This window comes from Equus caballus, chromosome 31 (assembly GCF_041296265.1).
Source record: "Equus caballus isolate H_3958 breed thoroughbred chromosome 31, TB-T2T, whole genome shotgun sequence".
Lineage (NCBI taxonomy): Eukaryota > Metazoa > Chordata > Mammalia > Perissodactyla > Equidae > Equus > Equus caballus.
Genome location: NC_091714.1, coordinates 13,256,101 through 13,278,792, shown reverse-complemented (window position 1 = coordinate 13,278,792; position 22,692 = coordinate 13,256,101). Strand labels below are relative to the sequence as shown.

At 40.9% G+C, this 22,692-nt stretch overlaps 1 protein-coding gene across 3 annotated transcripts in view; it reads right to left on the bottom strand.

Annotated features, from left to right (window-relative positions):
- Positions 1-16,793, bottom strand: part of IPCEF1 (interaction protein for cytohesin exchange factors 1) — a 171,897-nt gene extending 155,104 nt beyond the window's left edge. The window contains exons 1-2 of one of the 3 annotated variants that reach the window (XM_005608171.4): positions 16,561-16,700; positions 8,831-9,066 (exon numbers count right to left, since the gene is read on the bottom strand). The gene's annotated coding sequence lies outside the window, so the exon portion shown is untranslated. Of the gene's footprint in view, positions 1-8,830; positions 9,067-16,560 lie in introns of all 3 variants that reach the window. The other 2 variants (XM_005608172.4, XM_023632939.2) reach the window with 2 other exon arrangements.
- Between the last annotated feature and the right edge of the window lie 5,899 nt (positions 16,794-22,692).

Genomic DNA, 22,692 nt, shown 5'->3' with positions numbered 1-22,692 from the left:
TAAAGGGTTAGAGTAAAGGCAGTCTAAAGAACCTTCTAGCTAAAATGGGTTTGGTATCTGATTCTATGGATTAAGCAGTAACATCAGGCATCCAAGACAGGTGGGTAGGCACCTCTCAACCCACCTAAGCATAAGGCTAAGAATACATGCCCAGCGGAATGACCCAGGCTGGGAGACACTCAGGAACAGAAGGTGATTAGACTTGAATTCAAACTACCCAGATGATAAATCAGTAGAGAAAACTTACTGATAAAGGTCAGGCAATAGAATACTCCAGAGCAGGAAGACCTCCTGTAAGAGACAGACAGTACACTAGAGTCAAGCCTCAGCTCAGCCATTCACTAGTAGTATGGCCTTGGACAAGCCACTTAACCATTCCGAGCCTCAGTTTCCTTAACGGGTGTATTTCTATCTGCCCCACATACAGACAGCACAAAGTCTTTGCATCAGGATAAGAAAATGTGTACAAATGGACTCAGTAGATTATAAAGCAGTCACAGCTCGGAGGTTCCACATGAACAGACATTTAAGATTTAGAAGGAAGTCTCCTTCTCAAAGAATAGAACAAAAACAAAAATGAATAAAAGTCTAGAAAAAGACTTCTGAGAAAATAGCTTTCTGCTTGCCCAGTCGTAAGATATAGACACTGAAACGTCAATACATGAAACTTCTCTAGGCTCCCCAAGAGAAGGGAGAGCAGACTTCCAATGGAAATGTCTGCATAATTAAATGATTGCTAAACCTGAATTTTTGTCATATTTACTCAAAGTCCCGGATCATGCAAGGACATTCAAGTGAGCAAAAGAATCACAGAATCCCTCCTATACACCAGGACACAGGACACAGGCTGAGAGGCCAGGCAAAGGATAGGATTCTGAAGAGGGGTTAGTCTAATGTGCCCAGGTGATCGTGAAGAAGAGGTACAGAAACCTGGGGGTAGGGAGAGAGAAAAGAGATCTGGCCACAGTCAAGATTCTCTGGGAGCTATTGATTGGGGTGAACAGGGAGTGGAAAAGAAGAAAGATTTTCTTACCTGAATGACCAGGTTGGCTAGGAAGAAAAGTGTTAGGCAGCCAAGCTGCCTTGACCCAGGGCCAAGTATATGATATCAATGCATAGAGTGATTGGATAAAGCAATGCTAATGCTAAGTGAGAGAGAAAGAGAGCGTAATGATTTTTTTTAATTATACCTAACCAAGTTCATTTGTTTGGATCAACTCTCCACAAATTCTCGAAAGAGTACAAGGAGAACATCCAGAGAATGTTAGGCAATAATTCCATTTTAAACATGTTCGAATTGCAACAATGTCAGCACATATGAGGGGAAACCCTGCTAGCAAGAGGAAGCTGAGTTGGGAACCAGAGTTAAATCAAAACTGGAAAGATGAGTGTTCAAATCATATTGCAGAATAACAGTTGAAGAGAATTGAGGTCAGGGAACTTCCTGTGGAAGAATCTCTAGAGACAGCAAGACAGAGAACCAAAAAGTAAACCAAATAAGATGCTACAGTTGAAAGGCTTAAGGAGAAATTTGAGAGAGATGGAGTACAGATCATTAAGGTACACAAGGTAGAAAGCCCTGAGTCTTGAACTCTACGGAAGTGATAATTTGAGGATGGGTTCAGTACAGAGAAGGATGCTGAATTCAGGAAGATGAGCACTGATTTGGCCAAAGTGGTGCCTTTGAGAGCAGCATGAATAGAAAGTAATGAACAAAAACAGGCAGAAGTTTGCCGGGCTTCATCAATTCAGAAGCCATTTATAGAGTGTGTGAATTCTCCAAGCTCTCTGCTTTTTCTTCTCCTTCCTGCTACATGCCTTTGGTTTTTTCTTTGTGTTCACTAGAAAGTTCAATGCACAAGGGAAGATGAAACTAATTGTTAAAATCTATTAAATGTTCAGGGGAAAAAGTGATACAAACACAAATGTTTAAATGTAATTTTATAGATTGTGTGGATCCGTTCATGCTTTAGATTGTGTGGATCCATTCATGCTTTGTCTGATACTGATTATGATAACTCATTATGAGTTGATTATATTAAGCCTTAATAATTTATAATACCTCTATGCTTTGATCTAAGAAGAAAAATGTGAACTGGAAGCCCAGGACCACTGCCCAAGCTCTAGTTTATACCCAATTGGAGTGACAATATTTTCTCAAAATTAATTCACATGTTTGTTGAGCATTGTGTCATATGCTTCTAGGGAAACAAAATTAAAATAAGTAAAATGAGGAGAAAAGAAGACATTTCCTTTTCCTCTCTTACAGTTAGTGGGAAGAACATGTTAAAGGATTTGACATGATGCTTTGCCCATAAGACTCAAGAAAGTACCATTTTATTAGGATAAATACGAATGCATGAAAACTCACCCCTACATCAAACTTTCTCCAGAGCATTCCGTTTCCCTGGCCAGCCTTTTCCTCCTCAATGCCCTTCGTTTCTCCATGTCCATCAGACAAAGAAGCATCAATGCCCTCACCTATCAACCCTACGCCCACCCCTTTTCCTCTTGCCACATTTAACCCAGTTGTTCACTCTCTGTCTTTAAAATACTCACATTGGCTCGAAGTGTGCTGTGACTACTTTATGTCTTTTGTGCTTTTCTTCTGTCTGTACATCTGCTAAGTCATCATCACAAGTGACATTTGAGACCCACTTTTCAGTTTTCAAATCATCTCACTGGAGACCCAATAACTCCTTGAGGCATGTCAAGATATGATGCGATCCATTTCACAAACGGAGAAACTGAGACACGAAGAAGTGACAACCCCAAATTCACCTACATAGCAACTGGCAGAAAAAAGTTAGTGGTTTATGGTCCAAGGTTCTTCCCCATATACAGCTGCTTAATACACAGAAGCATGGGTGCCATCTTGTTTTGTCTCCAGGGTGAGAGTTCTGTTTGTATTTTTCATCCTGACTCAGTGATCATTTCTCTTCTCTCCATCCACCTGAAACACAGCCCTCCTTTTCACATTCTGTTCAACTTCTTCCTCCACCAATAAATTCTCCGGGATCACGCTCTCTCTAACTGTTACAGTACTTACTCTCCACACTGCTCATTATGACAATCATGTATCACTTTGGGTCCTTTTGCCTAATGTTTCATGTGTAGGGTTTTTGCCCCTGTACATTAGTATGATATTCTAGGGACTATCATTTTTTAATATTTAGTTTATGTTTTCCACAATGTTTGATACAGAAAAAAATCCTCACAAATTTTTTTACTGAATTGGGTTGAATTTCTCAGGGAACATAAGAGAATTTCTACATTTAAGAAATTATCTTTCAATATCACTTACAGTCAAATAACTCAAAAACTCGTATGAGTGATGATGCTGATAGACTTGAAAGACAGGTAGAGATCAGGCCCCAACACTAGTCTGCAGGGCCTCCAGACACCAAAACAAAGTTGCAAAAGAGCAGGTCAGTTGAGGAAAACTCTCTTTTCAAAAGATAGCTGCCGCCAGCTGCTATGAAACCCCCAAAACTTGCCTCTTCAGATTCACGCTGGGGCCCCTCATCTCCTACTTCTTGCTCTTTTATTATCTCCTGCTTTATTTTGCTTCACATGACTACTACTCACTTTTTTGTTTGAAAATCTGTTAGACTTGTCAATTCTTTCCAATATTTGCTAATTCTGCATGTCTGAGCCTTCCTATGCTCGATTATGAAAAAAGAGCTCTTTTCACTGAACGGTCATTATCCATTCAGAAAGTTTGGCTACTGCCCTCCTAAATGATCGATTATTACATCTAAAATGTATAATGTGTTAGGATCATGACTTTAATATATCAAAGTACACTTTCATCTCTTTTTTTTTTTTTTCCCACCACCAATCTTCCTCTTTTTGCTGAGGAAGACTCACCCTGAGCTAACATCTGTGCCCATCTTCCTCTCTTGTATATGTGGGATGCGTGCCACAGCATGGTTTGACAAGCGGTGCATAGGTCCGCACCCAGGATCTGAACCAGCGAACCCTGGGCCAACAAAGTGGAATGTGCAAACTTAACCACTGCACCACTGGGCCGGCCCCATTTTTATCTCGTTTTTGTTAAATTCACACATATATAAAGAAAAAAGGAAAAAGTGTTCAAGATTTACACCAACATGTTCACTATGATTATTTCAATATGGTAGGATCATGGGAAATATTTTTCTTCTTGCTTATATGCCTTATGGGCAATAAACATGCATTATATGTGTGTAAAGAAAAAGAATTATTTTAAAAAACTTAAGCAGTAAACAGCAAGATAGTTGATAACATAAATTTAATATGAGGCTGAATTCAATGCGTTTGCCTAAATAGATTCTTTGTTCCCTCTCTTTATCTAGTTTGATATCTACTAACCTTTTCTTTTTCTCGACAACTTTTTCTGGTCTTATAAAAATAGAAGCATGAATGGAGACCAATCAAACACCTCCTCTCAAAATTGTGCCTTCTTATCTTTTAATCTTTTGTTTCTTCCTCTTTCAGTCTGACTTCCTAGAAGCAAAGGTCCCCTCTCTCTGCCCCAACCCTCCTCAGCTTGGCACTGGAAGTGTCTTTAGGAATGAGATTTTCCTTAGTGCTCGGGAGATCTGTCCAAGCACTCCTCACATTATATTCCCCACCCAAACAAGCTCCCTCTGGCCTAAATGGGGCTCGATTACATACACCCTCAGCTCCAAGAATGGGGGAAAACGTGAACAAGCACAAAACACCCTCATCTAAAAATAAGAAATCATGCAGCATCCTTTTCTTCATGCCCTCAAGGCAGCCATATGTTACTGAACTCTCAGGTCAAACAGATCCAGGTTCAAATTCTGACCCCAAAAGCAAATTGTTGGGGTTGGAATCCTGACTATACCACTTACTGTGTCAACTTGAGCCAGGTTCTTAAACTCTCTGAGTCCATTTCTTCATCAGTAAAAGAGGATCTAGTTAATAGCAGCACCTCCTAGAGTTATTTGATTAAGAAATTAGCCAATGAATGCACAGCCTTTAACACCTTCCCTGGCAGATAGTAAGTTAACTCTTAGTAATAACAGTTGTACTAGCTACATGTAACACACAGCCACGAGGGATGTGGAACCTACAATCAGAAACAAGGAGACCCCCTGAACCTTGTTTTCTGCCTTCACTTGAAGGCTCACCTCAGTGGCTCCCACTGCCCAGAAAGTCCCAAGCATTATTGAGGAAACCTCACTGGCCAGGGGTCTATATCCATTGGTAAAAGGCCCATGTCCACACAGTAAGAAACAGCTGTGGGGAGTAGACATGAGTGCTCAATGCCTGAACTTGGTCCAGGATGGAGAGGGGAATCTCTTGCAAATTTGCTCCCAAAGCAAAGCACACAGGAGTAAATATTTAACGCAAAGTGGAAATAACCATACCCCATGTCTAGGACTTAGCAACTGCCAGGAACACCAAAACCTGAAAGCAAGGTCGCTCCGGAGGGAATCACCAGCCTTATTCGCTCCACTCACTTATTCTCTTTGATGAATGCTCTCGTGTTTCTCTCTTCATGCTGGCTTCTCGGCTCAGAAGAGCTGGGGGTCTGGCATTCCTCTCAAGGCAACCGATTTGCACATAACTTTGGAATGTTTGTGAGTGTTCACAAAAGAAAACTAAATAGTACTCTAGTGCCTAGCTCAAACCTTGCTTGATGATTGCCTCTTAAGTGCCTGTAACCTATGCAGAAGCAGCTCTAGTTGACTAATCAAGTTGAAAATGCAAGTGCAGGATCTCATCAAGATGGCGCTGTGAGCAGACGTTGCACTCGCCTCCTCCCACGAACACAACCAGGTTACAAAAATTTTGGGAAGAATCACCCTGGATTGAAAACTGAAAACTGGATAAAAAGAACCCCCACGACAAGGGACAGTCCTGACGAAAGCAGAAGAGGCAGTAACTCCGGCCTGAGAGGAAAAAAGCCACCTTTGGGAGCAGTGGAGCTTCTCAGCTGGCCAGGCGGGAGCCACCCTAAGGTACGCAGACCTCCCTAGAGGAGTGAGGTCCAGAGCTATAACCATCCTTCGGACTCAGCCCAGCTGAGACGGGGGTCGTACTGTCTGGCTTTGCTGGCTATTAACTGCAGCGAGGACACCCCAGAAAAGCTATCAGCCGAAAGCCGAAAAGATCCGGGTCTTAATGGGCCCACGCACAAACTCACTCATTGCAGCAACCTAAAATCACCAGAGAGAAGGCTGACTGTCCTTTGGTGAAACGATACTCACTTGGTGGGCTCTGGGGGCATCTTGGTGAGAGGAGGATCCTCTCCTGAGACTGAGACATTGGTGGGGGCCGTTGTTCTGAGCTGGTCCAGGCGTGCTGGTATGACACGGTAGGGGCCATTGAGGTGCGCCCCTTGGGCTGCTAGCCCAGGGGTCTGCCACACCCACTAGAGCACAGATTTAATCCAGTTTAGCCAGGGCAGGCAACCTGCCCTAGGGACTGGCCCCACCTAACAGCAAGCCCTCTGGCTACGTTTCAGCCTGCATTGACTGAGTGCCTTGATCCTCTACAGGCAGGCAAAGGTGTCTTCCTCTGTGGGGCAGGGCTTGTATGAGGACCAGGTGAACTGTGGGGGGCATTGGGGCAGAGGTGGGGGCCTCTGCAGTGTGGCGGTGGGGTACGCTCCCCGGGGTTGAGAAGTGTGCACGGACCAGGACTGTGCTGACTGTGTATGTGGTCCAGAGTGGGGAGAGGCTTATCAGCGGTAGAAGACTTGTGCTTCACAAATAGCCATAAAAAGGATCAGCCCCACCTTCCAAAGCCTGAAACAACTGAGCGCCTCCATGCCAAAACTGGACCAAGAAGATGCAGAAAATTTGAATAGACCCATCACCAGTAAGGAGATCAAAACAGCAATCAAAAACCTCCCAAAAAATAAAAGTCCAGGACCAGATGGCTTCCCTGGTGAATTCTACCAAACATTCAAAGAAATAAAAGGGATCCACACTGGAAAAGAAGAAGTGAAACTGTCACTCTTTGCAGCAAAGCAGCAGAAAGAGAAATTGAGAATACAATCCCATTTACAATTGCAACAAAAAGAATAAAATACCTAGGAATAAACTTAATGAAAGAGGTGAAAGATCTGTACACTGAAAACTATAAAACATTGTTGAAAGAAATCGAAGAAGACACAAAGAAATGGAAAGATATTCCGTGCTCTCAGATTGGAAGAATTAACATTGTTAAAATGTCCATACTTCCTAAAGCAATCTATAGATTCAAGGCAATCCCTATCAAAGTTCCAACAACATTTTTTACAGAAATAGAACAAAGAATCCTAAAATTTATATGGAACAGAAGACCCTGAATAGCCAAAGGATTCCTGAGAAAAAAGAACAAAGCTGGAGGTATCACACTCCCCATTTTCAAATTATACTACAAAGCCGTAGTAACCAAAACAGCATGGTACTGGCACAAAAACAGACACACAGATCAATGGAACAAAATTGAGAGCCCAGAAGTAAACCCATACGTTTATGGACAGCTAATATGCGACAAGGGAGCCAAGAGCATGCAATGGAGAAAGGAGAGTCTCTTCAATAAATGGTGTTGGGAAAACTGGACAGCCACATGCAAAAGAATGAAAGAAGACCATTCCCTTACACCGTGCACAAAAATCAACTCAAAATGGATTAAAGACTTGAATGTAAGACCCGAAACCATGAGACTTCTAGAAGAAAACATAGGCAGTACGCTCTATGACATTGGTCTGAGCTGCATATTTTCAAGTCCCATGTCTGACCGGGCAAGGGAAACAAAAGAAAAAATGAACAAATGGGACTACATCAAACTAAAAAGCTTCTGCACAGCAAAGGAAACCACCAACAAAACGAAAAGACAACCTAACAATTGGGAGAAGATATTTGCAAACCATGTATCAGATAAGGGGTTAATACCCAAAATATACAAAGAACTCATACAGCTCAACAACAAAAAAACCAACAATCCAATTAGAAAACGGGCAAAAGATCTGAACAGTGATTTCTCCAAAGAAGACATACAGATGGCCAACAGGCATATGAAAAGATGCTCAACATCATTAGCTATCAGGGAAATGCAAATCAAAACTACAATGAGGTATCACCTCACTCCGGTCAGAATGGCTATAATTAACAAGACAGGAAACAACAAATGTTGGAGAGGGTGTGGAGAGAAGGGAACCCTTGTTCACTGCTGGTGGCAGTGCAAACTGGTGCAGCCACTATGGAAAGCAGTTTGGAGTATCCTCAGGAAATTAAGGATAGATCTACCATATGATCCTGCTATTCCACTGCTTGGTATTTATCCAAAGAACTTGAAAACACAAAGGCATAAAGATATGTGCACCCCTATGTTCATTGCGGCATTATACACAATAGTCAAGACTTGGAAGCAACCTAGGTGCCCATCAAGGGACGAATGGATAAAGAAGATGTGGTATTTATACACGATGGACTACTATTCAGCCATAAGAAATGACGAAATCCAGCCATTTGTGACAACATGGATGGACCTTGAGGGTATTATGCTGAGTGAAATAAGTCAGAGGGAGAAAGTCAAATACCATATGATCTCACTAATGAGTAGAAGATAAAAACGACAAAAAAAAAAAAAACACATAGCATTGGAGATTGGACTGGTGGTTACCATTGGGGAAGCGGGGACGGGGGAGGGCAAAAGGGGTGATTAGGGTCACAGGTGAGGGGATGCACTATAATTAGTGTTCGGGTGGTGAACATGATGTAATGTATACAGAATTTGAAATATGATGTACATCCGAAAAAAATAAAAATTAAAAAAACAAAATAAATAAAATAAGAGGATAAACTTGGTAGAATTTAAAATTTTTTACCCATTTGCTTAACAAGGCCTGGCCATTTCAGCTTGATGCTGGATATGTCTGATGGACCAATTTAATTCCAGAATTCTTTCTCCATGGGATTGGCTGAGGTCATCGGGCCTGCACTGCAGCTTGACTTCTCCCTCTGTTCAATCCTGCTTCTGTCCCCTCCCTTTCACAGGTGGGGTTACCAACAGTCCCAGTTTTCCATAGACCAAAGGAGTTCCCAGGATGCTGGATTTTCAGTGCTAAAAACAAAAATGTCCCAGGAAAACCAGAATGAATTGGTTACTCTATCCACATATGTTGACCCAAGGACACGACCTAATAAACATCCTGTACAGTAAAAAAAAAAAGGAAAATGCAAGTGCAGGAAATCTTGGTACCTTGTGTTCCAGGGTGAGATCCAGCTGTAGCTGGAAACCTGGGCCATATTTGACCAAGAGAGTTCAAGTTCATATCCTTCTCTTTCAGAGAATGGCTGTAAATGAATCTAACCAAGAAAAGGTAGTTTTAATTCACATGATTATAAGAGAACTTAAAAGGTGATCTTGTTTGTTCTCTTGCAATGAAATACCTGGAAGATATTAGGTATTCAATAGGCATTTGGTGAATGTTAAATACTCAAACATGGGCACTCATCATATATGATTATATGATTAACATTCACGCTCATGAGTGAGAACAACTCTTTACCTATTTTGTCGGGATAGTAAGAGTGGTTGGGATTTATATTCTCAGAAGGAACCAGAAAATAAGGCTTTTAGCATAATTTGCTTGAGACTTTTAAAAGGTAGAAAGAATAAGTTTTGTTATAACTCACCTGCACCTTAAAGGAATTGAGAAAATGTTCCTGTTGCAATCATTAATTTATTAGAATAGCAGAATCTTCAAACATGTTCAAGAAATTAATGAGACTACCTATGGTCATCAAACCAATAAAACTATCGCAAGTTTCTGCAATATTGTGCTGTGCTCTGAACTATCCAAAGAGCAATCATAAACAAGGAGGCTAAAAAGGATGTTTTTCAGGTTCATGGCCATTTGCTCAGTTTTTGGAAAGAATTGTAGGTTTTCTCCTCAAAACGTGGCTTAGCATAAGTGCAGCCAAGTGTCATTTGGGCGCGTCGTGACACCTAACACTAAGCTATATTCTATAGGAGGAAATAATGTTAAATTACGCTTCTGGGAAGCATTTTGAGTCAGTTCCATTTCTTTTCTTTCTGAGAAGTCTGTATTTTATTTTAAACCAAAATTTCATATCAATATATAAATTTGCCTACAAATGGTTAAATGTTCTATTCCTCTCTGACATTAGAGATCTGTGCACAAAGCTCCTAAGAAAGCCTTTTTTTCATGAGAGTCAGGAAAAAAAGAACTTCTACACTGTTTAACTTGAAAGAATCTATCCAGTCACAAATTTCTGTTGGGCATTTTGAAAGAGATTATATAAAATTAATAACGTCTAAGGAAAAATGAATACGGCTCAATTAGAAGGGGGAGCAAAATGTTTTTAGTTGCTCAGATTAAATGAATTAGCCTCCAACAATGCTGCTTGCCTGGTAAAAGAATGTTGTTTTCCTAGGGATAATTATGGTAATAGGAATTAAGGTAATTTAAACTCTACTAAAAAGGAGATTTAAGAGACTCTTACATTGCAGAGAAACCCAAGAACGTGCTTAAAATCCTGGTTATTTGTGCTGTCATTAAAATAGCTATGCAGGTACCAGACTAACTTTATGCATCAAAAGAATCAACAATTATAGACGAAACCGCTAAAATGACCTGACATCCCGTTAACTGGGGAGTTCCCATTTGCTATATGCTTAGATTGGAGGCTTTGATTTTATATTTGGACCAAAGCACCATCACATTGCGTCATTTTCTAATTCAAAATATTTGAACTTTTCATTCAGTATAGAACTTGGGGAAGTAAATATCCTCCCAAATAGACACTAATGTTCCACATCCAGCAAATGACCACATGGGTGTAATCATCTGGAATCCCAAGCTAGACTCAATCTATGAAAGGATGCTCTTTTATAGATTTCACAATAGCTGATTTTCATTTTGTAAGTGTGTTTCATTGTTTAGAGTCTTTATTCATTCCCATTCAATGAAGAAGTGACACCACTGTTTGAGGCCCAATGCCACAGGTTAGTCAGAGAAATGAGTCATGTTGGATTTGGTCCCTGGAAGTGATTGCCAGCAATACAGATGAATTTATTACTAGCACTTAAAATGACTTTTATTCTTTACCCCTTGTATTAGTTTCCTAGAGCTGTCATAACACAACACCACAAACTGAGTGGCTTCAAACAACAGAAACTTATTCTTGCACAGTTCTGGAGACTAGAGATCTGAAATCAAGGTGTTGGCAGGGCCATGATCTCTCTCAAACTGTAGAGGAGGACCCTTCCTCGCCTCTTCTAGCTCCTGGCTGTGGTCGGCAGCTCCTTGGCATTCTTTGGCATGCAGCTACATAACTCCAATCTCTGTCTTCATCATCACATGGCATTCTTCCTGTGTGTCTCTGTTTTCTCAGGACTGTCTTCTTATAAGGACATCAGTCATATGGGATGAGGGCCATTATGACCTCATCTTCATTTAACTAACTACACCCACAACTACTCTAATTCCAAATAAGGTCACCATCTGAAGTACTGGGGGTTAGCACTTCAGCATATCTTTTTTAGGGGGCAGGCACAATTCAACCAATAACACCCCCTACTATCTTTATTCTAATCCTCTTCTGCCAGTAAAGTTCTTGTATGCCAATCGAGTCTCTACATGGTAAGAAAATGGAATACGAGCAAAGGCAGAAGGTTCCATTGGTTTATAATGCTTTTGCCTTCTTCAAAGCATTTCTGCTTAATCGCATTTGGTCCACACAACAAAGCGTACTGCTTAGATATTTTTATCTCAGCTCCTATACATGAGACAAGTTAAGCGTGGATAAGTTAAACGCCTTGGTTGGTAACACACAACTGTTTTATTCCACAGGCAGAACACTCAAGTCTCCTAACCTTTAGATCTATGCTACTCCCACTAATAAAGTCTATTGTAAATTCTCATCAATACAGGTCCGTTGACACGCAACGTAGAAATTGAATGTTTTCAAATTAGATCCTGTATTGCTATAAAAGGGCAACAGGAGGAATCCTGTGGTGATAAAACTGTTATGTATCTTGACCACAGCTGTGGACTACCCAAGATGGTTCTGATAGCTGTGAACCCCACTGCCCCACCACACCTTGTTCCTGCTGGTTCAGAAGCACTCCTTACATAACTTTACTGGGCTGCCCAAGAATTAGGCTACACTGACAACCACTTATGTGCAGTCATGTCAGAGCACGGGTAGTTCCCCGGAAAAAGAGAAAAATTCCTTTCCACTATCTTGTCAATAACAAAATGGAACGGAATTTCACTCAAGGAGATTTCAAAGTAAAAAGTGAATCTGCTCATACTCATCCTTTGTGTCCCAATTCTTGGTGTCAAATCACTATTGTATATAAGAAAATCTTTTTTACATATATTTTTTCTGACCACCATCCCAATAAACATAGATTCTCTGTAGTTGGATTTACACTATGTCTGAATTATAATTTACCATTATCACTCCAATTGATGGTATCTTTTAAATGGGTGCAGATAAAGAAGAAAATCCTTAATGCAAATGGAAACAATGTAATGTTGTGCAGCATGGTAATTAGGGGACAGCCTTGGAGACACACCAAGATCTGGGTTTGAATCCCGTCTCCGCCCCTGCCTAGCAGGGTGGTTTCAGACTGGGTACTTTACCTCTAGAAGCTTCAGTTTCATGGAGATAACAACAGTGCTGTTTCCCAGAATTGTTTTTGAGAGGTGACTGAAATTGTTCATGTAAATAACGAAAGTGCTAATTACAGTGCTTTTGGGACACAGCGAGTGTTTGACAATATGGGTTTTTATTCAGTGCTCTACCATGAAATATTCAGAAAATGTTACGGACTTTCTATTCAAAAGCCTACTGGGCTGCTATTTCTAGTTCAGTTCACATTCCATGCTGGGTAATATTTGGTTTTTCCTCCTGGGAATGAGGTTTGTCGTCTGTCTGATTAGTTCCTTCATTTCTAACCTTAACCAGCTTTCGCTGACTATCTGGCCATTGTTCATTCAGACTTTTTTGAAAGTGCTCATCCACATTCTAGTAACTTGGGGGTGAGTTTAAGCAGGCTAACTTTTCGCCTTTCTACTGTTATTTCAACACCGGTGTCGGTTGGGGAGGCCTGCCTTTGCTCATATTCGTTCATCTTTTTGCCTCTTCGTCTGCCAACTCTCTCTCATCTGATCGTTTCTAAGACAAAGACAAGAGATTCGTCCCAATACCTACAAGCCAAAATACTCGATTTCTGTTGTCTCTGATAAGGGACTCCTCCACCCTGACAAGCTGGCTTTGTGAGATGGGAGGATCAAGATCCAACAACAGGAATTATTTCTTGACTTCACAAAAATTTTTTTTGACCTCTCCTCACTTACACCAAGATGATAAAGATATGTCAACCTTCCCTAAAAAAATTAATTACTGGGGCCGGCCCGGTGGCGCAGCAGTTAAGTTCGCACGTTCCGCTTCTCGGCGGCCCGGGGTTCACTGGTTCGGATCCCGGGTGCGGACATGGCACTGCTTGGCAGCCATGCTGTGGTAGGCGTCCCACGTATAAACTAGAGGAAGATGGGCACGGATGTTAGCTCAGGGCCAGGCTTCCTCAGCAAAAAGAGGAGGACTGGCAGTAGTTAGCTGAGGGCTAATCTTCCTCAAAAACAAAACAAAACAAAACAAAACAAAAAAATTAATTACTGTTATTCTGGGAAATCTAAATTTAATTTAGAACTATTAACTATTGAATTGAGACTTGAACTTGCTAGACAGTCATCCAATTCAGGTTCGGAGGCAATTATAAATCATCCACAGAAAACAACCCATTTTTGTGTGATTCTAGGAGCTAATTAGACCAACTAGTCCCAGAGGGGATTTCATTTGCTTGTTCTCATTCTACAGCTGTTACATGATTCTGTATCAGTCCTCATCTCAAAGGGGATACCTTACAAAGATTAAATAACATAAATTGTGTCATTTCTTAGATTGCAATGAACCACAAACCTTAGCACACTAAAGCTAAAAAAATACTTTTATTTTGATGTGAAATTAAAAGAGGGTTAAGTTTTTGTTAATTTCTTTTCATTCAGTGTTTACTTTGTTTTCAGATTACTAAATTAGTCCAAATATTCTCCAATAATGAAAAATTGCGGAAAAAAATGAAACGTACAAAGACAAATATAACCATCAGCTATAAACCCACAATTCATAATTTACCTCGATCTTGCTTCCCTGCAGTATTTTTACATAGTTGAAAAAGTTGTCTTTGTGCTTTTTTGACTTGGTATTAAATCATGACAATATTTCTATAAACATAATTTTATTGATGGTATTTCTTTATATAGATATATCACCATGTGCTTAACCATCCTGATAACTAGGCTTATAATGTTTATTTTTAATAAAGTATACTTTTAAAGAATCTTGCTTATTTTATGAAATTTAGAAAATAGAAAAAAGCATAAAGAAGAAAAGATTAATTGGTGGGTAAATTTATGAGTGGCTGTGGTGATTCGAAAGCTGAAGAAAATATATCGATAACTACCATTTATTGAAAATCCATGATGTGTCAGGCACTGTGAAATCATATTTCTAAACCTCGCACAACAACCCAAAAAGTTCAATCTATTATAATCACCACTTTACAGTTTCAGAGACCAAAAGAGATAGTAAGTGTTTGATACAAATTTTTAATAGATGCATCTGATCCCAAAACTATTTTTCCTCCTGGCTATATCACACTGCCCTCTGCATCATCACTTGCAACGCCACCACCACCACCACCATTATCACCATCTCCTCCACCACCATCTCCTCTGCCACCACCTCCACCACCACCACTTCCAATGCCACTTCCACCATCACCTCCACCATCACCGTCACCATCGAGTCCAACACCCCCTCAACCACCTCCACCATCACCACTTCCAGTGCCACCTCCACCATCACCTCCGCTACCACCTCCACCATCACCTCCACTACCACCTCCACCATCACCTCCACTACCACCACCACCAATGCCACTACCTCCACCACCGCCTTCACCACCAGCTCCACCTGTACACTACCACCTCTACCTCTACCACCTACGCAACGTCCTCCCCCCCACCTTCACACCATATCCCACTCCTAGGGCTTCTTATCATCTCTTTTCTACATACCATTTCTTCTCTTCACACTTTCATATTCTCTTCCTCTCCTGCTTCACTCTGACCTCCTCCAACCTGCATTTCCTTAAGTACGTTGGTAACAGAGAGAAAGGAAAGACGACCCTACCCATAAACACTCAGTTTATGAACAACATTGAGCATTCGTTACTCAAGAAATGATTGCCAAGCACATAGTATGGAGCAGGCACTGCTCTGAGTGCTGGGAGTACAGTAATTCCCCCAACTGCAGCAATTTCCTCAACGCCATAAAGCTTATTGTGTAGGATTTTCTTCACTCACACACACCATTTGCTATGTCCAACTTTCTTGCAAATGGTCAACATGTGCTTTGGTTATAAGATCATACTGCCTAGCCTCCCAACAGGATGGAAAGCAGAAGTGAGCTGTTCAAGAAGGAGATGCAAGTCAAAAGGAAAGTCTCAAGCAATAGTCATGAAGTAATTTCTTATCTCTTACTGCAACAGCAAACTACCGCAGGAAAGAACTTCCTATTTCCATACTTAGATGATGTGTATTTGCTTAACGCAGCTTGCCTGCAATAGTTCATACGTGGACCCTCTCCAGAAAAGACCTTTGATATATAAAGAAAGAGAGGAAAGAAAGGAAACTACAAAATAAAGAATGAATACGTCAACAAACACACAAACTGAAGTCCTTTTCCTCTTTATTTGCATGATGCGAGCAGAAAGAAACTCATGTTCTTTCGATTTTCTGCGTAAAATAAATAATTGTAGAGGAATCAGATTCTGTCTATGACTCTACAATGCCAAGGACAGTACTGGAAACACACAGGCGCCTACAGACTAATAAAGTCCACTGCTGTAGTCAAAGATGCCTTGGTGAGCTTTAACTCTGACTCCTACAATTAAATTTCTTTCGCAATATACACAAGCAAAGAAAACACAATGCCCCAAATGCCCTTGGTAAAAACCTCTGAACCAAGATCACCAAAGTTCTCATTTTCATGCAGGGATATTTTGTCAAGCCTGTGACTATTGGCTAAAAGTAAAATCCCCTCCAGCTGCCTACGTACAAAAGGGGATTCTCCACAAAGAACACACTTTCTCCCCAGGGGATGGCCACAGAGTGTTTCTCCAAGTGAACTCCTCAGGACCCAAACAGGCGGAATTGTGCTTTTCTAAATCAAACCCATGGTCTGCAGTCCAAGCATCTATCAATACATCAATTTAAGAAACAGAAAAGCAGATGAGAACAACACAACTCTCTCCTTCGAAGCTCTAACAGAATTAAAGAGCTCCATTAGCCCTGGGTTTCACAGCAGCAGGTTTGTGAAGAGCTGAGCCAATATGATGTCCCAAGAGTCACATTTTAGGGCTCACTGTTCTGAGGATGGTGCCAGAGAATCTATTTCTTTTCCATCTTGATATGCCAACCAATGACTTCTCATACAGCAGCCAAGGAGTGATTTTACTTACATTCAATGAAATGAGAGTAAATCCAAGAGCTGGCTCTTTATCCCTGAATTCAGAAGACTCATGTTATTCTGAGGCAAAGGTTGAGGATTCCACTCTAAGCAGCCACTGCCCTGGAGGCTCAGTCTACACAGGACTTCCATGAGAAGCTGAGCAGAGAGTAAAGCTCTTTCGAAAGAAGAGGAAGTGTCATCTGTACTTCCCCAATCTTATTGTTCTTCCTTCTTATTGCTCTTGAACCCTTCTTTGATTCCAAAATCCAGGACACAATTCATGCAAAACAGCCACATGCCATCTGTCTGACTTCATTGATCATTAACCTTGACCCACTGTGTTCATTTCCAGGACACGTGTACAAAACATCGCATGGTTTTGCTTTCCTGTTTGGGAGGCAAAGATGTTTATTTACAGGCACGGAGGGTGAAATCATCTGAAGAGCTGTTCTCAGTGTGTTTAGTTGAGATGCCACTCTTTTATCATCCACCTCTTTTAGGTTCAATCTTCTTTCAAATTTCCCTTTTTTTTCCTCCTTTCCTACTAGTTCATAATACTGTACTAAGTAGAGGGTGCAGATAAATTTGTGAAAAGTCTTTTAGGATAAAAATAAGTCTTAGCCTGCCATTCTTTTGCAACACACATAATAGATTCTCTAACTTCAAAACTTTTCTTTCACATACCAGAAAAGGAAAATGACAGGCTGATAGTTAGAGATATTTGAACTCATCACCTATAAATTCCTGCCCTCCCACCTCTCCTTTTCCAGACCAGCATCTTGTTTCTTTATGCCTTCTTGGGAAAAGAACACAATTTCATCATTCTTCTATCCTACTTTCAAAGAAAAGGAAAGAAATCATTAGAAATGGGCCCATGATCAATGCAGTTTTCCAAAATGTGGTCACTAGATCATTAGCATGTGTATTAGTTATTTATGGCTACATGGCAGATTACACCCAACACTTAGAGTCTTAAAACAACAAACACCTATTACCTCATAGTTTCTGTGTGTCGGGAATCTGGGCCCAGCTTAGCTGGGTTCTCTGGCCAAGTGGCCTCCCACAGGGTTACAGTCAGGGGTCAGCCAGGAATGTGGCTATCTCAAGGCTCTGTTGGAAAAGGAAATTCTTCCAAGTTCATGCACATAGTTGTTGGTAGGATTCACTTTCTCAAGGGCTATGGGACTGAGGGCCTCAGTTCAATGCTAGCTGTTGACCTGTAGCCACTCTTTGTTCCTTACCACATGGGTCTCTCCTTAGGGCAGCTCACAGCATGGCAGCTGGAACATAAGAGGGAAAAAGCAAGAGTGAAAGAGAATGAGAGTGAGGAGTCTGGCTCCTGGTTAAATCCTCTGTGTGAACGTTCAGGCCTACCCATGCATAATTACAAAGGCTTTCCCCCAGCAAAGCGTTTCCCTGTGGAAAGGCACCCTTCCCACACCAGACTTGGTGACAGCCAGTGCATGGCAGCCTCTGAGGGGAGCTATGGTCAAGGTCTCAAGGCCCCCTGGTCAGCCATGCTCTTTTGTATATTTACATTCCTCAGCTCCAGTGTCTTCGTTCCCAGGTCTATTTATCTGAGACCGCAGGCCAAGGTCCCCTTCAGGTACGTCTGCTGAGATGTCCTTATGAAGGGACAAGAGAGAAACCTTGAAGACACTTTTCCCCACTACTCAGTCAGTACTGTTTTATTCTATTCTCCTACACACATACACACAACTCAGGGTCCATAAAACTGCCAGAGCCTTTTGTTAGAGGTTCCCTCAACATTGAGTTGACCCCCCACATCCATCAAGTGCTGATCCACCTGACCCTCAACAAGTGCAACATTCCATGGGGAAAAGGAAACAGGGGAAGTCGGCGCTTCCTCCGGCTGTAGACTCTTGCTTATGCCCTCACAGTAAGTGACCAAAGGCTTAGCTCTTTCACTTTTGGCTTGTCGCTTTAATCAGCTGTGCTCAGTTGAGCTCCTGACATAAAGAGAGTGTGAGCAAGAAAGAAGTCACAATCATTTGAAACCTATTCTCAGAAGTGGTATCACATCCTTTTTGCCACATTCTGTTTGTTAGAAGCAAGTCATTTGGTCCAGCCTGTACTCAAAAGGAGCAGAAGACACAAAGTATGCATTCCAAGAGGTGGGGATCATAGAGGACTGGCTCACAGGTTTAGACACAGTATATAATATTTTATCCAAACTCAAGTTGCCCCTGTCCAGTCAAATATTAACAAAAGGGAAGATTCATCTAAGAATAAAATCATAAATATAGTCATACCACTAAAAGAAACTCTGAGACTTTCATCCAGGCATTATACCAGCCTACAGCCCACTCTAGTCGTACTTAAGATCACATTGCTCAGACCTGAAAACCTGATGACCTCATCATTTCACCTCCAAGAAACAGACAAATTAACACACAAGTAAAAACCTAAACTACCCTGAAAATCTAGCCTAGAATCTGGAAGATGGCTGAAGCCATTTCAAAAAAAAGAATAACTTTTCCCCTAACCACAAGCCCGGGCGAGCCTCACAGCAAGTCCAGAGTTGGACTTTTCTCAGTGGGTTTATACGGCCACCTCAAGCGTTCATCCCATTAGGATCAGAACTCCTGACACCTGGCCTTTCTCCTCTTGACACTCAATGAATCTGCTCCCTCCTAAGAATGACCAGGCAGGGCTTTACTGCCTGGAGCCCCCAACAGCCCCGCACACTACAAAAGCAGATGACTCTTTCCATCTTCCTTTGTAAGCATGAACTGCTTAAACCAGAACAAATAGATCTGTTTCCTGAACTGCAACAACTGGGGATAAGAAGAAAGGGGCCATTCTTCCGAGAGAAGTAAATCATTCAGTTGACTTTAGATCTTCCTAATTTGAAGGTATGCTGATAACAGCTGACAGAAGCCAGTGTCACTTGACTGGCAATAGCTTAAGGGCAACATTTTCAAAAGCAAAGTGGAAATCCTCTGGGTGGCATGTTTTGTGTCTCTTGCTTTTTCAGAAATTTTTTAATTTACAGATTAAACATAGCCTCCATCCCAACATACCCCACACCGCCCGATCCAAATAAAAACTGTGTTAAAAATAAATAACCATGTTGGGGTAGCAGAGAAAGAGAGACTATATAACAAAGTTACTATCTGGTAAAAGATTTGCCATTTGGGAACAAATAATAGTTTGAAAACTACTTCAGTTTCTGGTCTCAGACTTCCTCTCATTTTCCTTATATTCATTTCATGAGAAGATAAAAATTTCATTAAATCTGTGGAGGAATGAAAGGATTAAAAGAAGATGCTGTACATTTTGACCAGGAATAAAACGAAAATTCTCTCAGTGCCTTCTTGTTTGCGCAAACTTGTGTTTCTCAAAAGTGCTGCCTCATCTTATCCCCACATTGAGCTGTTCTCTAGTTCTCTGTGTTAGGTAGCATCTGAAAGTACTAGATGATATTAAAAAGTATTTAATGACATCAATGGCAGAGGCTTCTCATCAGGCTTTTAGATGCCATCATCAAAGATATCCCCAAAGGGCATGTAATTTATAGTTATGGGGCCAGGATTGGAGCCACTTAAATTCTCTGAGCATAGATCACCTGATTTAGTGAAGTGGAATAGTCCTCAAGGTGGCTGGACTTCCAGTTCAAGATGGACTGGTCACAGATTCTTTTCGCCCCTTTCCCTCCCTCCCAAGACCCCATTAAAATGATAGGAAAATCATAGAAAATACATAAACCAACAATAACAAACGAAAAATTGGAGGAAGAGCATTAGAGCTTGAGAGATTTTGAGAAATCTCAAATTTTGATCTTGAGAGAAACCTCAATAGATTTCTGGAATAAGGGATGGTGGAGGATGGGATGAAGGAAGACGGGGGACCACAGCTTTCCATCAGTAAGAAGGACACTACAGTGGAGAAACTGGCCATTTGTGACGCAGAATCCCTGAGAGGATCAGGACTCAAAAAGCCAAGAGAAGTTAGAAAATCCACTTAAGTGACGGAGTTGAAAATAGGAAGATGAATTGAAAGTCTGTAAGAACATAGCCCTTCTCCCATACCCCTCTTTCAAATATCTCCATCAGCCCAGCCTTTACACAGCAAACACATAAAATGGCCAGCAGCCATTTCACCCCACCCCGAGCAATATTATGGAGGATTCTTCTCTAAACAAATGGAAATGGTGCAGAGAATACAGCTATTATATGTGCATGTTGGCACTCCACAGTGACCACATTCTGGTATGAGAGCATCATTCAGCATGTGCTGGAGCACAACATCATCTCCCTGTTGGGTAACCATGAAATGTTGTAGAAAAGCGGGCAAAATGGCTTTCTAATAAGTATTTTTACAGGCATTCCTGAAGATACTGTATCCATAAAAAAGAACAGGATACTAAGGAAGATAAATAATCTGAGAACAAGAAAGAACCCTTGGATAGTATGAATATGTTTGCCAAATAAAGATTTTCATGCAAGGCTTGAGTGATTAATTCAAGTCAATCTTTCAGGAAATATTCAATGACTTCATCAAAGAAATGACATAAAAGATTTCCCTTAAGTGAAGTCGATGAGTATTTAGATTAAAACTTCTCACTGAGTGCCCAGAATAAAGAATTTCAAGTTATCGTAAAATTCCCAAACACCAAAGACAACGAAAAAATCCTAAAATCTTCCAAATAGAGAAAACAAGTCACTTCCACAGGAACAAGGAACTGAAAGTTTCCAGATTTCTCTGGAAGTAGCATCGAGGGTTAGAAGACAAGTGAGCAAAACCTCCAAAGTTCTTAATTTCACGCTAGAGTTCCATATTCACTCATTCAGCAAATATTTTGGAGCACCGTTCTCCGTACTGCGGACACAGCAGGGAGTGAACAGCAAGGACGTGGGTCTGGCCCGAGCAGAGGAGAAGGGGTCAGAATGTTAAAGGAGAGCCATGCATAACTATGGTTAGGTCACATGGGGTCACAGTGAGAACTTGGGGTTTTGTCTCTGACCATCTAAACCAGGAGTCGGCAAACGTTTTCTGTAAAGGGTTACATAGTAAATATTTAAATAGTAAATAGTCACAGTTCAACTATTCAACTGTGCCATCGTAGTGTGAAAGCAGCCCTAGACAATGAGAAAATGAATGAACAAGACTGTATTCCAATCACACTTTATTTGTGGGCACTAGAATTTGAATTGCTTATCATTTTCGTGTGTCACAACAAATTCTTTTTCTTTTGATTTTTTTTCATCCGTTTAAAAATGTAAGAAACTGTCCTAACCTATGAGCTATACAGAAAACGGCAGCAACTAGATTTTGCCTGTGGGGAGTCTCTTGCTGATCCTGAATTAAACTATCGATTAAGTATGAAGGTAGAATATGCCTATTTTCAGACACACAAGAGCTGAATCAGAAAGATGACCTCCCATACTTCCTTTCTTAGGAAGTTGCTGGATGATGCACCCAAGCAAAAAAAGGGAATAAACCAGAAAATGGAAGAGAGAGAATCCAGGAAACAGAAGACTCATTCCAGGAGTACAGTGAATGGGTGAAATAAAGCAGCTGGCCTAGATGGCAAAGCATCAGACTAGAGCATGAGAGGATAAGCTCGAAAGCAAAATATCTGGGAAAAATGGAGTAGGAGTGTCTGTACCTTGCTTGCACATATGGAGTAACCTAAGTGGACAGTAAAGGCAAAGCAAAAAAAAAAAAAAACAAACTGAAAGTAATTAAGAACCACCAAAAATAAAAATAAAACAGTAGGAGAACTGAAATGTATTACTCTATATTATTTGCCTGTAAAATAAGTAGTAATTATATAGTCACACCAATGCAACTCTCAAGTGATTTTCAACTTTGATAATCAAGGTATGACGAAAACATGTAAAATTAGAAAAGACTGTGTAAATAAGCCTTGATCATATGAAAGTTAAAGTAGGCTTGGCTGTGTAATACAGTAGCCACTGACTACTGAAATTTAAATTTTAGTTCACTAAAATGAAATGAAATTTAAAAATTCACTTCCTTGGTCACACTAGCCACATTTCCAGTGCTCAATACCACTTGTGTCCAGTAGCTACCATATTGGACAGTGCAGATATGGAACATCCACTAATGCAGAAAGTTCCATTGGAGAGCACTGGAGAATTTGGGAAGTGGAAAG